The following is a 12758-nucleotide window of genomic DNA, read 5'->3' as shown; positions in this document are numbered from 1 at the left end:
GGCGTCTGGCCAGGAAACAGAGCTCATCAAAAGGCACTGGCCAAGAAGCGGTGCAGAGTGGTGTGTAAGGAAGGGCAGGTCATGGGAGTACTGGCGGGGACACGAACTTAACATCCATCACCCTCATTCGTGTCCAACAGGTCCCCAGAGAACTTGTCTGAAAGGGGACCTGGGTGAAACCCATGGGAATGAATATGAACGCTGCCCAGTGAAAGCTACTTTAAAATCCCTGAAGGCTGTCAGGAGGAACGGTGATTTTGGAGCCCTAGGCCAGGGTCCAAATCCTGTCTCCCTCTGTTACTCGCATGCTAGGTACCTCTCGGGGTCTGTTTTCTCATGACTAAAGACTGTTGCAAAGATCGTATGAGTTATATGGGGGAAGACTTCACAGGGCCCTCCGTTCATCACAGCTTTTCCCTGTTAGAACATCCTTGCCGCCTCCCCTATAACCCACCTCTTTGCTGGCACTGTGGGCTGACTTGGCCCCGCCTCCTGACTTAGAGGCACCATCCTGGCCCCGCCTCTGGCCCCGCCTCCTGGGTTAGAGGCCGAGCACCATCAGCTCTGGTCTTGTGTGGCCTCAAACAGAGCCACATCCCCAGCCAGCCTCAGCAAGCTTTACAAAGGGGCACGATGCCACCCGAGCCCACCCTGTGGTGAGAGAAAAGCCATGCTCCTCACCTGTCCTAGGCTGGCAGCACTAGCCACGCACTCCTGGTCCCCACCACCACGGGCCCAGCACCACTGGCCCCCAGCCTGTGACTATCCCAAGCTCGCAGGGCCCAGGCCTTACACCTGAGCACCCACCACCTTTTATTTTTCCACTCTTTGAAGGCCTGGTTCATTCTTTCTCAGATATGTCTTTCTCAAGAAAGCCCTCTTCCCACTGCCTGAACCTCCTCCTCTGATCTAGCTGGGTGTTATCGTCCAGGGAAAAAAACCTGATAGGCTCTGTTAGTTAGCTATGCAACCAACAACCACTCAAGCAGAGTGTCAATCAACCCGCCCCCCCAAGGCAGGCCTTTGCTCCAATGTCCACCCTGGAAGGTGCTCCTAATGGGCGAGTGATCATACACACCCCAGAGAGGAACAGCCACAGCCCTCAAGCCTGCTGAATGGGCACCAGGGTGAAGTAGGCACAGACGCCATCTCCCAGGCATCCGTCCACTGCCAGACCTGGCACGGCAGCCCCTCGTGTCTAGGCCTAGGCGGAGGAAATCACTGTAGCCAGGGGTGCAACAGTCATGGCAGGTGGGGCACTGAAAGCAGCTCTGGGCACTGCTGGGAAGCTCGCAGCACAGCCTCCAGGAAAGCAATCCCCCAGCATCAAGGCCCAGTGTGAGCTCCACCACAAGGTGTAAGTCAAGACACACTATGGCCACGGTCCACAAGGAAACATTCTAGAAGATTCATCACAGCACAGTGACAGCTCAACAGGAACTGGCCATGCGGCCACCAAAACGTGATCGATCATGAGAAAGAAATATTGAACAGCATGGAAAACAGGTGCCCATCCAAGGCCCTGAGGGTGCAGAACACTGACACGTTCAGGTGACACTGTATCTGTGCACTGTCAAGCAGCAGTGGACACGAGGCAAATAGGGCATCCAAAGGGCAGAGGCCGGGTCTGCATCTGTGGAACGGGCAGGTCAGGTGGTGCTGATGTGGAGCCGGCATCTATTAGCCTGCATCTTCTAGGCGGTGAAGGTGGCTTTGCTGATCCTGTCCCTCAGGGAAGCTAGGACGGAGGCGGATAATGTGCCGGGTGGACTCCCGTGGCCTGACAGGGATGGCTGGGCATTCCCTAACACTGAAAGCTCTGCTTTTCTCGCTCGCCTACCAGAGCACATGAAGAACAAAATTAGTCAGTATGAAAACACTTGCTCAGGACCCAAAGACAAGGCAGGGGCCCGAATCTGGGTCTCCAATGGCACAACCCCCATCTCTCCTTATGTGTGCCAAGCTGGCACCACAAGGCTGGGAATTTGGGTGACCTCACAGATCTGGTGCTGGCAGCATGCCAGCTCTCTGACACAGGCAGGGCCAGGCAGAGGTGGGGGTGGGCTGCCTGTGGGAGTCAGCGGTAAGATGGCGAGTGCTTCCACGGTATGCCAGGCTTCAGGCCAAGCCTTCATTACCCAGCACTCTTATTAGGTCCACTTTACAAAGGAGGAAACTGAGGCACTTATTATAAGTTGAACCACTAGTAGGCCTGGACCTATGCTCTTTTTGACCTTGTGTCCCTTCCTGCCCCTCCTACTCATCTCTCAGAGCTTCCTTGAGGGACTTTCCGAGGACAGGAACCTCGGGACAGACCCAGCGTATGGGCACTCTCCCTGTCGCAGCTCCATTAAGACTCGGTGTCCCTGGCTGAGGTCTGGTCTCAGCATGCTCCTACAGGAGACGAAGCAACCACTGAAGGTAGGGCTGTGTGCCTCTTGGTGTCCGAGGACCCAGCATGATGCCTGACGGCCCGACAGACACTCTGCAGCTGACCGGTGCTCCAGAAGCACCCAGAAACCAGCAGGAGTGCACACGACCTCAAGAACCAGGAAAAGGCAGAATGGGCTCTCCTATAGAGGGAGGAGGAAAGCAAAGCCAAGAGTTGCCCAGGGCTGGCTAAGCATGACTGACCGAGGCGGAAAGATGGCTGACAGGAGGTCAAAGCCCTGGAAGGAGAACCAAGCCTCCAGCTGAAGCATTTGGGAGCCACTGTAGACCACAGGGAGGAGAGCTTGTGGTGTCTGGAATAGAGAACTCCTAGGGTCACACCCACCCAATCAGAGGCTCAATGGACTCGGGGCCACCCACCAACATGCCACTCCCCAGGCCCAGTGGAACCTCCCCTCCCAGGTCACGCCCTTCTAAGGAGGCTAACCGGACACTCGGTCCCCACCCAGGGAGTGGCTTCCAGGAACAGAGCTCCTGGGAAGTGGACACTGCGGCAGGTAGCTGACCAAAGCTCCAGCCTCTTAACAAAGCTTTGTGGCGTTACTTTTTCTATCTGGAAACCAGGGGTGTTCTCTAACACCCAACTCACCCATCTCAGGAGATAAAGGACGAACCAGGCCCAGGCACACACGGTGCGCTCTCTTGATAAACATTAACCAGCACCAAGAGTTTTTGAGAGGCAGCACTCTGGGACAGAGTTCCCGAGCTGGAATCCTTACTCATTAGCAGACCTGGGGCAAATCACTTAGCTTAATAACAGCTCTGGCTCCAGTGGTGCTGCACCGAGTGCTAAATGAGTACTTAGCAGAGCTTTAACGCGGGGAGGGAAGCCCAGCCCATCATCAGGGTTTTACCAGCGTGTGGCCCTCACTATTTGTGGGAAGGGGCTCTCCGTCTGCTCCCACCACCGGGATGCACTCTGTTACATGTCCCTAGTCCCCCTCCCCACTGCACGCGCCCCGTTTTGAGTTTTTAGCTTTTGACCCTCCCGGAACATCTACACCCGTCAGATTTTTATCTCTGTACCCTCTACCTACGCGCTGTCTCAGGCACCCCCAAACCCCCAAACTCAATCACCTCCTCCTCAGGCCGCCGCCCACTTCTCTCGGTGGTGACCTCCGACCCTTACAGACACACCCTCTTCTTAAGTTACTTTGAGCGCCCCCTTTTATGAGACCGGTTCCGAACCCCTCCTATGAGCTCCCACTGAGTATTTCAAACTTTGCACGAATTTCAAACCCGGCCACGCCCCCTCCGCCAGTCTAACCTCTGACCGCAACAGTCCCCTCCCCTGTTCCTCATTTTTTGCCCCGACACCCTTTTCCACGCGACCCTTCCCTCCAAGAGTGAACTTTGACCCCCACCGGCCCCGCCCCCTTCCGAATACCCGCTCCCTCACAGCGCGAGCCCAGATCCACCCGCCCCCAACCACAAGCCCCTTGCACGGTAACCTCCTAACCTACCGGCGTGGCGCCGCGGTCGCTCGCGGCCTAGCTGCTCGGCCCAGAACTCTGCGCCCGCGTAGCGCCTTCAGCTGTCTCGCGCCGCCGCCGCCGCGGCTACTGCCGCCGCCATGTTGAATCCCCAACGAACATCCGGGGCCTCCCTTACTCCTCGCCGCCCACTAGTCCCCATGGCAACGGAGCTGACTGGGCGATGGGCGGGGCCTATTCGGGGGCGGAGCGATGAGCCGTCCCTGCAGCCGCTGATTGGTGCGGGTTGTCCAATCGGAGACCTCTAGGAGGAGAATGACGAGCAGAGATTGGGAAGTTTGGAATAGGTGCCGGGACGTTGACTCCCCGCCCACTCCGCCTCTTAAAGGGGAAATAATGGTTTTCGTGTGGCACAGATTCCCACGGGGTCCCAAAGAAGTAAGAAAGTGGAATACGAGAACATAAAGGCCAGAAACAGTTCTTAAGCACTTATGACTTTGTTAGCACGCGACTAGTTCTGGATAAACTGGGCACCACAACCCTGTTGTTGTAACACCCATTTTACAGGTAAAGAAACAGGCTAATAGAACGCTAGTTGGTTTAGGACTACGGGAAGCAAGTGTTGAATGAAGCGCTGTCCGAATCTGGAAATCTGACACTACTTGATCTTAATCTTTTAAATAAGTTTTTTGTTTTTTTTTTAATCAATCACGAGTGTGTGAGATGTATCAGTGGGTAAAGGCGCTTACTGCCCAGACTGACAAGTTCGATCTCCTGGACCCACACCGTAGAACTGATTCCCATAAGTTGATTTCTAGCCTCCACGAGACAGGCATAGACATAAAGAAATAAATGTAATTAAGTGTTTTTAAATTAATCAAAATGGAAAACACAGGGGAAATGAAACCGATAAACTAATACACCCTTGCATCTATGGTTTTATTAGGTCTTCCTGAAAAATTAAAAAATGCTTTTTCATCTTGAGGTTTTTGAGGGTTTTATTTGTTTATTTGGGTATTAGACACCGAACTTAGGGCTTTATACACGGCAGGCAAGCTGTACTAGGTAAGTGCCCAGCCCTAGGGAATTCTTGGCAATTGCTTTCCCCAGCTGAGCCCCTTGGGAGACTGAGATTGCAGGTTTGTCCCAAACAGGCTTTCTCTGGTTCTTTCATTGGCTTTTTCTTCTGTCAAGAAGATTCTCTTCTTTAAGCATCCTCGTGATTCCCAGTGTTCCTTTGGGCTTTTCTCAAACATTATGTTCTCTAAGAGATGAAACATCCTACCTTGTGCTACTAAATCCTTTGCCAGATTCTGCTTATTTTCCCTTGCTGCCTGTGATTTTGTGTTTGGCTAGCAGGTGTTGGTTTCATGAGACAGGGTCTCACTATATAGCCCGGGCTGACCTTGAACTCTTTGTGGTTTGTTCACGGCCAGGGCCTGGATATTATTGGGATGTAAGTGCTCAGTATATAGCTATGGCTGGGTGGAGGGCAGTCCCTCCCTCTAAAGATACACTTAAATGCTTGTTCCTGTGCTCTGCTCCGCACACCGCCAGGCACATGGCGGGCGCTTCGTTAACGTGCGAACCCTGACTGAGTGAAGGGCTGCTCTTCAGGTCTCAGCTTGCCTTCTTTCCTCCCCACCATCCCCATCTCTCTTCATCTTCCTTCCGGTTGAACTCAGGGCCTCCGAGGCACAAGAAGAGTCTTTTAGCACTGGGATTACAGGCTCGTGTCACTTTACCATGCCTGTAAGAATGGTCTAAATAGTATCTTCTTCTTCTTCTTCTTCTTCTTCTTCTTCTTCTTCTTCTTCTTCTTCTTCTTCTTCTTTTTAGTACATCTTTTTTTTTTCTTGACTTTTTGGATTTTTTTTTTTTTTGAGACAGGGTTTCTCTGTGTAGCCCTGGCTGTCCTGGAATTCACTCTGTAGACCAGGCTGGCCTCAAACTCAGAAATCCGCCTCTGCCTCCCAGAGTGCTGGGATTACAGGCGTGCGCCACCACTGCCCGGCTAGTATATCTTTTTTAAAAAAAGATTTGTGTGTGGGGGGGGTACATGGGAGGAGTGGAGGGAGGGGGACACTGCAGTGGGATGGAATGTATAAAAGAAGAGTAAATAAATTAAATTATTCCCCATTCCAGAAAAATAAATAAGTTTAAAGAAATATTCCCCAACCCTACGTATGTGTGTGTGTGTGTGTGCACGCCCTCAGAGGCCAAAAGAGGACCTCTGAAAGGGCAGCAAGTGTTCGTTAGCACGGAGCCATTTCTCCAGCTCCAGAAAATACCTTTTAAAACTAAGACTATATACATCATCAGCGGCTCTTGATGGCAATAAATACTCTTCAAGAAGATTAATTTTGGGGGCTGCCTAAGAAGCCATCCTACTAATTTACTCTAATTTGCTTAGCCACATTTTTCTCGTTGAGATTCTGTGCCGTGGTACAGATTTTTGCTTTTAGAAACTATCATCCCCCCTTCCCCCCCAAAAAAGCCAAGCAGCTAAATATTTGTTTAGCGAAATCCAAACAGCTAAATAACTGCTTTCTTTGAATACATCGCCACAGAGTGATAGGCCAGAGGAAATGTGAGCGGATTTACGCATATTTAGCTTATAACCTGCGTGTGGGGTGGGGTACTGCGGACTGAGCCCAGAACTGTGAGAGATCTTGGGCTAAATCGGTGAGCTACACCCTTAGCTTTTGCTTGGTTTTGTTTTACTTTTCTTTTAGACAAAGTCTTCTGAAGCCCAGGCTCGTGCCTGGAACTCACTATGTAGCCCAGGATAAGCTCGAACTGCTGATCCTTCTGCTCCCACATCCCCAGTGTTGGGAATACAGGTGTGACCACCGTTACCTCCCCATAGATACAAAGCTCTGTCGCCGGTGCTGGTGCTACAAGAGGAAGTGGGTGCTCTACACTGTCTGTCTGTCTGTCCTCATTCTTTTCTCTCTGGTTTTTTGTTTGTTTGTTTTTGTTTGTTTTTTTAAGACAGGGTTTCTCTGTTTAGGTCTGACTGTTCTTGAACTTGCTCAGTAGACCAGGTTGGCCTCAAACTCACAGATCCACCTACCTCAGATTCCTGAGTGCTAGGATTAAAGGCGTGCCCACCCCCCCCCCCCCCCGCCCTGCCCCGCTATTCCGAACATTTTTTAGTTTTTGTTTGTTTTTTTGATTTTTGTTTGTTTTGCGGTGTTTGTTTGTTTGTTTTTGTTTTTGTTTTTTTTTCCGAGACAGGGTTTCTCTGTGTAGCCTTGCCTGTCCTGAAACTCACTTTGTAGACCAAGCTGGCCTTGAACTCAGAAATCCGCCTGCCTCTGCCTCCCAAGTGCTGAGGTTAAAGGCGTGTGCCACCACCGCCCGGCTATTCCGAACATTTTTATGCACCTGGAGTTTTATGCTAAAGTGGAATTATTGGTTTCTAGTTCACTCTGGAGACCAAAGTCAGGAGAATTCTAGGCGCTGGTTCAGGCACAGGCTGCCCTCTGCTGCCTCCCTATGGTCGGGGGCACACATTGCAAGGTCGTACAACAGAGTCACACTTTTGCCCGCATCCAAAGTATTCTCACTAGTGTTTAAAAATTCTCGTTGTTTTTCCTCTTCCTTTATATTTGTTTGTTTTGCCTGTGTGTGACTGTGGACCAGAGAGAGGAGGAGAAACAGAGTTTTCTCTCCTTCCGTTGTGTGATTCCCGGGATCGAATTCAGGCCCTTGAGCTTAGCGGCAAGCGCCTTTACCCGCTGAGCTATCTCCCCAGCCCTCGTAATAGATTGTAAACCGGGGTCTGACTTCAAAGCCTATGCTCACACTGCCTCAATAAATATATATACTGAGCTCTCGCTGTGAGCCAATCACATTGACTAATGATAATGCCAACGTTGACAGAGTATGCTATGCGGCAGGCCATGTAACACACACTCCCCCTTAAATTTTGCAGTAGGGTTCTCCCAGGAAGATATAAAATTAACATCTGTCTCCACGCAGGAGTGGTGCGAGCCAACAGCCAATGGAATGGCTCACGCACGTTTATTAGGGGTTATTTATGGGGCGGTGGAGAGCTACAAATGACTGCACCCCTACCAGAAACACCGCCCCCCATCCTGTTCAGTTACTCCCCAAATGGTACAAACCAGGGCTTAGACCGCCACCTAGTGTTAGGACAGCAAACTTCAGGGCCTGCGTAACAGACTAGGAAAATGTTGTTTATTTCTTGGTCCTTAAGAAAGGGTGCTGTTGGTGTCAGCAAAAGCTATTTGAGCCTGGGAAGTCTGGCTTGTCTTGCTGCAGTCTGTCATGGAGAACTGCTACTTGGTGATTTGCAAGACAAAGTTATTCCAGTTAAGATTTGGAGAGCTGTTATCACTGAAGTCCTCACAAAAATCCATATGCAAGCCCAGCAGTGGTGGTGCACGCCCTAGTCTACAGAGTGAGTTCCAGGACAGCCAGAGCTACACAGAGACTTTTGAGACTTACCTGTCTCAAAAAAACCAAAAGCCAAAAATAAAATAAGATAAAAATCCATATGCAATATTGATATTCCCATTCAAAAGGCGTGCAAATTAAGGCACAGTAAGTAATCCCCAAATCACACAGGCATTCTGACTTCAAGGGTCTGGACTTTTAATCACTTCTGGTTCCCTCTCCCCTAGGAGAAAATAACATGAATAAAATTTAAAAGCATAAAATAAAATGAGGACTAGAAAGTTCTGTGCTGTCAAATAATCCCATGTGACCATAAAAAGAACATGTAGAGATGAAGATACAATTTATCTGGAGGGTGTTTGCCTGGAGTCTCTCAGTGAGGGGGCTGGGGATGGGTAGAGCCTCTGCCTAGAATTCCCCAGGGAGGGCCTGGGGCGTGGCCCAATGGTAGTGCCCCTGCCTAGAATACCCCAGTGAGGGGCTGGGGGCGTGGCTCAGTGGTAGAGCCCCTGCCTAGAATCCCCCAGTGAGGGACTGGGGCGTGGCTCAGTGGTAGAGCCCTTGCCTAGAATCCCCCAGTGAGGGGCTGGGGGCGTGGCTCAGTGGTAGAGCCCCTGCCTAGAATCCCCCAGTGAGGGGCTGGAGGCGTGGCTCAGTGGTAGAGCCCCTGCCTAGAATCCCCCAGTGAGAGAGGGGCTGGTACTCTGGCTGACCTGTGGAGCAAATGGACTGGGCTGGTTGAAAGAAGCCATTTCTAAAGGTCAGTACTGCATAGCTATATTCATAGTACTGAAGGAAAGGCAAATCTAACCTATACTGACAAAATTAGATTAGTTGATGCTAGAGGCTCATGGGGCTGGAGGTTGCTGCAGGGCAATCTGGGCGATAGAAATATTCTCTCATAAGCAAGGGCCTGGGGTCACCTGTGTGTAATCCCAGCATTCAAAAGGTGGAGGCACAGGGATCAGAAGTCCAAGCCTATCCTGGGCTATGTTGTGAATTCGTGGCCAGCCTGAGCTACACGAGAAACAAAACTGTGAATCTCCCTATAGTCTCAGCCTAGAACACAACGATCCCCCTGCCCCTGTCTCATGCATGCTGGGATTGCAGTCATGAGTCACCACACCCTACTTCATTTTTTTCTATTTATATCCACTTATCAGTAGGATGGGGGCCATCCCTCCGTCCAGTGTGTTCATCCATGCCAGTGGCTCAAGTTGGCCACTCAGGTGTCATGTTCGTCATCAGACAGTTAACTGCTGGAGGGTGAAGGGCGGGTGGGCCCATGCCCCTCCCCCCATTGTGTCACAGCCTTGCAGGGAAGGAGGCCCAAGAGAAGAAGGGGCTGTGAAGGCTATTGTTGGACACTGGTATATAACCGGTGGGGTTTTCTCAACTGCGGCTTATTGCTTTTGAGGGGAGGAGACACAAATGTTGTTTCTGGGTAAGAGCAGCCTGCTTAGGTCTGGAGAAGTGGCTATGAGCATACACTGCTCTCGTAGAGGATTCCAGTTGGGTTCCCAGTACCTCTCTCTAGCAGCTCTCAATTACCCGTAACTCCTGCTCCGGGGACTCTGGTGCCCTGTTCTGACCTCCTCTGGCACCTGTTCACACAGGTAAACATAAAAATAAAGCAAATATAAAGGAGCATTGGCTGGGGGAGAGAGAGGGGGCAGGCGGGTACTGGAGGGCTGCTCAGTGGTTAACAGCGTGTGCACACACACACAGACACATTCATAGCTGTACTGGCTGGTTTTGTGTGTCAACGTGACACAGGCTGGAGTTATCACAGAGAAAGGAGCTTTAGTTGGGGAAGTGCCTCCATGAGATCCAGCTGTGGGGCATTTTCTCATTTAGTGATCAAGGGGGGAGGGCCCCTTGTGGGTGGTGCCATCCCTGGTCTGGTATCCTTGGGTTCTATAAGAGAGCAGGCTGAGCAAGCCAGGGGAAGCAAGCCAGTAAGGAACATCCCTCCATGGCCTCTGCATCAGCTCCTGCTTCCTGACCTGCTTGAGTTCCAGTCCTGATTTCCTTTGGTGATGAACAGCAATGTGGAAATGTAAGCTGAATAAACCCTTTCCTCCCCAACTTGCTTCTTGGTCATGATGTTCGTGCAGGAATAGAAACCCTAAGACGATAACCATATCTTTTTTTCGTTTAAAAATCCTTCTTAATATTACTATGGAGCTGTAACTAGACACAATTAGCTGTTCTGCTTTTTAAAATGAGCAATCTTGCGAGTGAATGCATGCATGTATGTGCAGGAGTCTCTGGCGGCCAGCAGGGGGCACTGGGTGTCCCAAATAATGAACAGTCTGTTCCTAATAGGGAACATTTTTGAAAAAGAAATCCGGCAATCCTATTCACAATGGCCTCCAGAAAAAATAATAGCCAGGGATAAATTTGTGAAAATTATTTACAAAGAAGCCTTTAAAGACGCTAAAGGAGGAAAACGAAGGGGTGAGGAGCTGGGGGGACTTCCTGTTCATGGATTGGCACCATTGATGTGGGGAAATGGGCACACTACAGAAAGAAATCTACAGAATCAGTGCAATCCCTGTGAAAATCCCCACGGCATTCTTCACAAAGATAAAGAAAAAATAACAATTGTCCAGTACTGAAGTTAGCTTAGCGGTTAAGAGCACTGGCCAGAGGACCTTTTCAACTGTCTATAACCCACATTCCAGGGGATCTGCTTGTATGTGGTACACAGACATACATGCAGGCCAACCACTCATACACAGAAGATAAAAACATATCTTTTCAAAGAGCCTCCCAAACCACCAAACAATGAAACCACAAACAAATGTACTATCATATGAGATTTTAATCATAAAAGAGAGCCGGACGTGAGGTTCCTGTGGGAACTCCTTTATCTTTTCAATTTTCTGTGAGAACCATTCCCCAAGTTGAAGCTTATTTTTAAAAATGAAAAGAAAGCACAATAGAGACGGTAACGCGGCCATGTTCACTTCAGCCAGCAGGAAAAACAGGTCACCAACTCTCCTGAGGCTCGCGATAACATTTCCATGCTCAGCGATTCTTTCCAAAACCTCAGGGTCTCCCATGCAAGGCACACGGACCAGGCACAGCAGCCTCCGGGGGTGGGGGTGGGGCTGCCCCTCAGCAGGCTGCAGCTCCCGTGCCTGGCTGGCCTTTCTGTGAGTCACCTGAGTAGAGGCCCCGCTGTTCTGTGAGAGGCTCTGAAGTGATGGGCTGAGCTAAACATGAGAGTGTCCCTTTTGCTTTTCTTCTTCAGACACCCGGCAGTACACACTGGGTGCCTAACTACGGACCAGTGGCCTGGGCTCGGGAAGCAACAGAATCCAAGAAATCCTTGTGGTTCCTGCAGTTCCAATTTTAAAGCTGACTAGAACAGATAAGAGTGTGTTCACGTGGTAAGTATGTACGTGTCTTGGGATGGGAATGGTGCTGTGGCCCATGGCCCATCAGGCCAGCGCTTGATTGGGGTCACCTTGGGATACACAGTGAGACCCTGTGACAGCAAACTGAAATAATAAAAAATAAAACTAAATAAAAAGGCAGCTAGCGGGCTGGAGGAACGGCTCAGCAGTTGAGAGCACTGACTGCTCTTGCAGAAGACCCCGGTTCGGTTCCCAGCACCCACAGGGTGGCTCACAACTATCTGTAACTCCAGTCTCGGGGGAATCTGAAGCCCTTTCCTGGCCTCCATGGGCGCCAGGCATGTTCGCAGTGCACAGATATACATGTAAGAAAAACATTCATACACATAAAATAAAAATAAATTAAAAACAACAAAAAAGGGAGGCCAGGAATAATGGCCCATGTCTGTAATTCTATCACAGGAGAAGGGAGAAAATATGTCACTTGTCATGACAAAAAAAAAAAAGAAATTGAAGTGTCCGTCAGTGACTGGATACGGGATATGAAATAGGATTTGGAGTTGAAAGGAAGGAAGGAAAGAAAGCAGGGAGGAAGGGAAGGAGGGGAGGAGAGGAGAAAACATAGGTTGGTGGTGAGCTTTAATTCCGTTCAAGGCTGCCTCCCTCCCACAGGCTCCTCTACATACAGATGAAGAATCAGAGGTTCACAGAGGACCGTGATGTTGCAGAGGACCCAGGAAGTGTCGAAGCTGGGCTCAGCCCCCTCGTGCGCTGCCTGCCTGCAGGCCTTTGCTGTCCTCTTGGGCTCTCCCTGCCAGGCAGGCCCACAGCCTGCGCGGTGGGTGGCATCCTGTGGCACCCCAGCAGTTCTGTGGTTCCGCAGCCTTGAGTTGGCCCTCGTCGGTCAGCATTCTCTCCTTACGCATCATTTGGGTTGGGTGACCTGGTTTCTCTTTCTGATTCATCGCTGTCCCTGACATGGCTGAGTCAGAGCCTGGCATGCGATGACCTTCCTAGGGCCTCTGTTGTGCTGGGCCACTTTGGGCCTTGTCCTCCTTAGCACTGACAATCTATTAGGAGACTG

The 12758-nt window shown here is 50.6% G+C and overlaps 1 protein-coding gene across 2 annotated transcripts in view; it reads right to left on the bottom strand.

Moving 5' to 3' along the window:
- The window catches only part of Pak4 (p21 (RAC1) activated kinase 4), a 39023-nt gene extending 34959 nt beyond the window's left edge, over positions 1 to 4064 (bottom strand). For both annotated transcript variants that reach the window (XM_052167559.1, XM_052167569.1), the window contains exon 1: positions 3915 to 4064. The gene's annotated coding sequence lies outside the window, so the exon portion shown is untranslated. The remainder of the gene's footprint in view (positions 1 to 3914) is intronic.
- Positions 4065 to 12758: the final 8694 nt, after the last annotated feature.

Source organism: Apodemus sylvaticus, chromosome 1, assembly GCF_947179515.1.
Source record: "Apodemus sylvaticus chromosome 1, mApoSyl1.1, whole genome shotgun sequence".
In the NCBI taxonomy this organism is placed as follows: Eukaryota; Metazoa; Chordata; class Mammalia; order Rodentia; family Muridae; genus Apodemus; species Apodemus sylvaticus.
Note: the sequence above shows the minus strand (reverse complement) of the source record. Positions and strands in the feature narration are given on the sequence as shown.